Here is a 4,633-nt window from a genome sequence, read left to right as displayed (position 1 = left end):
AATGAAGTGATAGTAGTCATGTCCTGCTGGTAAGACTGTTAAGATGATTAATCTTTGATTACTAATTTAGGTTGTATTTTTTTAATTAAATAATTTCAAAATGCTTAGTCCTTGTAGAAGAAAAAATAGTAAATGAATGTGTGATGATAAAATACATTGGCAGCCTCTGTACTAGATATCCTCTAGACCAGTGTCTGTTTCAGGCTTGATACTCTATCTACAACTTAGTGAGTAATGGTAGGGTCCTAAACTGGGAGACAAGCTATAGGAAGTAATTTTCACAGACTGGCTCTCTTTGCTCTGTCCCATGACCATAGTCATTCATTCTAATGGCTAACTACAGGTACTTCAAAATGGACAGCACAGGAGGTGATATGATTATACACAACATGATCTTGTTAAAAGATTGTAATTTGTTATAGTTTACTTATGAGTTTGAGCATTGGGTGTGTGATAGAAAAAGAGCTTGACTTTTTTTACTTGGTGACTTTCAATTAAATATCATTTTTAAAGAGGTGCTTTGAGAACTAATACATGGTAGAAACCAGAGAAAAAAATACAATTCCCCACCATCAAGATGTAACCACTGTTAAAAGTTGGTATATTTCTGTCAGGTCTATAACTGTGAGAGGATTGTAAAAATAAGTATTAATATTAATTCTTTAATTTAACAAATATTTGTGGAGTGCAAATTCTAGGCCAGGCACAGTTCTAGATATTGGAGATACTGTGAAAACCAATACTTCCCTGTCCATGTCCAGCTTACATTGTAGTAAGAGACAGAAAAGCAAGATAAGCACTAACTGAATGATGTGTTAGAGATAAGAACTAAATAGAAACATAAAAAGATGAAGGGGAATTTGGGAAGGAAAGGGTGCAATTTGAGATAGTGTTGCCAGAGAAGTCCTCAATGGGAATGTAATTGTGCATTAATCATTGACATAAGTCAAATTCTTAATCTGAAGTTCTCAATGATGTGCCCTTGCTTCAGAAAGGATTGAACTTTTGCTTCTGCCAGTAGAAGTACTCATAGCCTCCATACATTTCACAATCGGAGCTGATACGCAGTTGGGCTTTAGTTTTTATTAGAGTTTCCCCAGCTCCGTTTTGCCCTATCCCTTCATTGCCATTCTTCAAAGTCTTCCAACTAAATCTGGGATTTTACCCAGGATGCTTCTTGGTGGATCCTGAACTGTAATTGTTGTTCCTTGAACCACGAGTCTGTAAAGTCTCTGCTCAGCCTCTCAGTCTCTTTCACACACAACTTGTGCATCAGCAAACATTCAAGAGACTATCAGGCTCATTGTCTCTGCATCCCTTTTAAAGGGATCTTGGGCCCCATAAGCGCTCCGTGCCTTTGTAGCTTCTTAATTCCTCCAATCAAATTCCATTTTGTCCAAGATTTCTACTTATTATGTGCAGAGTGTGCATTGCACCAAGATCCTCTGCCATCAACAGAGATAGAAATAAACCCTTTTCTTTTCAGTCTATAACTTAATCCTATCCTGTAGTTGGGCCTGGTTTTTCCTCCTCTCAAGACACATGTCCAATCTTCCCTAGAATTAAAATATTGTAGGGCTGGAAAAGACAATTGCTTTTACTACATTAGATGTGGGGATAGAGATAAGGACCTGAGGATTTAAATTATTCTTATATAAACACTCAACTCTCTCACACATTTTACCATTTATAGAATATAGTCTTAAAAACGAGGCCATTTTAAAAATAATACATTTATTTAAGATAATACATTTGGATGGACTATAAAGCATGTCCAATTGTGATCGGTCTTGCTGGAAGCCGGTCCATCCTTGCTGCTTGACACAGTGGCTGCAGGGAAGAAACATCTGCACAGCATATTCTTCAAGGGACCTGCCGTATATGACATACTGTTCTTAATATGTTTGCTTCCCTTCTTGGTGCTATGTGTTTTAACTAAGGTCACCTCTCCGAGAAACGTTGTTCCCCCAGGTAGGGATTTTCCCCTGAAGTTAGGGAGGGAATAAAACCCCTTAACTAAGTGCCAGGTGGGTAGTTAATCACTTTAACTACGAACAATCACGCTTAAGCTACATAATCTTTACTCCCTGGAATGGAGATAAGAAACGCCCTAACCTTTGGAATAGAAATTGATAGGATTAAAATCAACTGGTATAAATACAGATGTAACAAGACAATAACACACAGAACTTGGAGGCAGCGGTACTGTGCGGGCCTAAGCAAGTCTTTTGGACAGAGCCGCCACGCTCCGGTCTAATGTCGGAAACCCGTGAGGAGCAGCTCATGGAGATGATGGGCGCCACCGAGAACGGGCACAAGGCTGCCCCTGTAGGCGAGTCGCTGGCCGGGCTGGGCAGCGAGGCCGAGGCGAGTGCTGGAGGCGGGAGCGTGGCACCTCCGGCCAGCAACCAGAACGGCACTGAGGGTGACAAGATCAACGCCAGCAAGGAAGAGGAGGATGCAGGAAAAATGTTCGTCGGTCACCTGAGCTGGGATACCAGCACAAAGGACCTAAAGGATTATTTTACCAAATTTGGAGAGGTCGTTGACTGTACAATAAAAACGGATCCCAACACTGGCCGGTCCAAAGGGTTTGGGTTTATTCTCTTCAAAGATGCATCTCGTGTGGAGAAGGTCCTCGACCAGAAGGAGCACAGGCTGGATGGCCGTGTCATCGACCCCAAAAAGGCGATGGCCATGAAGAAGGAGCCTGTAAAGAAAATTTTTGTGGGGGGTCTGAATCCTGAAGCCACTGAGGAGAAAATCAGAGAGTACTTTGGCGAGTTTGGGGAGATCGAGGCCATTGATCTTCCAATGGATCCAAAGTCAAACAAACGACGAGGTTTTGTTTTCATCACCTTTAAAGAGGAAGAACCTGTGAAGAAGGTCCTAGAGAAAAAGTTCCACACCATCAGTAGAAGTAAGTGTGAAATCGAGGTGGCTCTGCCCAGAAAAGTCTATCAACAGCAGCAGAATGGCTCTGGGGGGCCGTGGAAACCGCAACAGAAGGAACCGAGGCCGTGGTGGTGGCGGTGGAAGTGGAGGAGGTCAGCGTCAGAGTTTTAATCAGGGCTACGGCAACTACTGGAACCAGGGCTACGGCTACCAGCAGGGCTACGGGCCCGGCCATGGCGGCTACGACTACTCGCCCTATGGCTATTACGGCTACGGCCCCGGATACGACTACAGTCAGGGTAGTACGAATTACGGAAAGAGCCAGCGACGTGGTGGCCATCAGAATAACTACAAGCCATACTGAGGCTTCGCAAGAGCGCCAGTCTGACCGCACACGCTTTATTTGGATATTGAGTAAACACAAACAATTATGTACCAAATTTCACGTGGCATACTTTCTATGGCCTGTCCCACGTGCATCTTATTTAAAATTTTAAATAAAATTTCTCCCCTGGAAATCACTCTCGTGGTTACTATTCCCAGAGCTCTAGTTGTTTTAGGCCGTCTGTGGTGTCTCAGAGGCCAGAGCGGCTTTGTACAGAACCTAGACACAGAACCTAGAGACAGGACCTGGCTAAAGAACCTACACACAGAACCTAGAGACAGGACTTGGCTGGAGATCCTAGACAGAACCTAGACACAGAACCTAGAGACAGGACCTGGCTAAAGAACCTACACACAGAACCTAGAGACAGGACTTGGCTGGAGATCCTAGACAGAACCTAGACACAGAACCTAGAGACAGGACCTGGCTAAAGAACCTACACACAGAACCTAGAGACAGGACTTGGCTGGAGATCCAAGACAGAACCTGGCTGGAGAACTTAACCAGAACTTCGCTGGAGATCCTAACCAGAACTTGGCTGGAGATCCTGGCTAGAGAACCTGGCTAGGCTGCTGATCAACTGAACGCTGTCTCCGTGTCATTCCTTCTTCACCAACTCCGTCCACACCTTTGGGAACCCCTGGACCTGCTGGGGTTGGACCCCAACACGGTCTGCAAATGAATGTGTTTATCCCTTACATCACACAGAAGCTGAGAAGCTGCACATTTTATTAACCCCAGAACATGGCACTACTGGGACCAAAAATGTGCACTACTTGACTCACACTTTGTTTCTAAGTCAATTGTGATTATATTGTATTTCGTCAGAGAGAAGATGCCCCCAACTATTAGAAATATTATTATTTTATTAATTGCTAAGAAAGAAAATACTTCTTATAAAACTTTCGCATGGCATCAATTTTAAGAGGCATCTTAAATTCAGATAAATTAAAACTTTAACATTTATGAAAAATTGTAAGACAAAGAAATAAACCACGTAGGGCCAAATTCACCTTTTCATTATCGATGAAGCTGTTTTTAGAAGTGTGTTACATTTGGGATGATAACTTCTTCGTACGGAACCCCAGAAATAGCAGACATCACCCAGCAGAGCTTAGCACTGCAGGACTCCCCATGCAGCAGTCCTGTATCAGGGACGGGGAAAGAGAATATACCGTACACTCCTTACAGGCAGGTGAGTTGTAAGAGGAAGAAGAAAAAAATAAGTTGTGCTCTGCACACCTAATTTTTTTTCTCCCAAACTCACCAAACAGATGTCACTTCACCTCCTTCAGGATACAAGCAGAGAGGCAGATGGTTGTCCCCGAGTTCCACCTGAGCAAAGGGATTGTG

The 4,633-nt window shown here is 43.3% G+C and overlaps 1 pseudogene; it reads left to right on the top strand.

The window, feature by feature from the left end:
- Nucleotides 1-2,198: 2,198 nt before the first annotated feature.
- LOC102262475 lies at nt 2,199-3,284 on the top strand (annotated as a pseudogene).
- The last annotated feature ends 1,349 nt before the right edge of the window (nt 3,285-4,633 follow it).

Source organism: Myotis brandtii, unplaced genomic scaffold, assembly GCF_000412655.1.
Source record: "Myotis brandtii unplaced genomic scaffold, ASM41265v1 scaffold2063, whole genome shotgun sequence".
Taxonomy (NCBI): domain Eukaryota; kingdom Metazoa; phylum Chordata; class Mammalia; order Chiroptera; family Vespertilionidae; genus Myotis; species Myotis brandtii.
The sequence above is the reverse complement of the archived record's forward strand: the minus strand, read 5'-3'. Positions and strand labels throughout refer to the sequence as shown.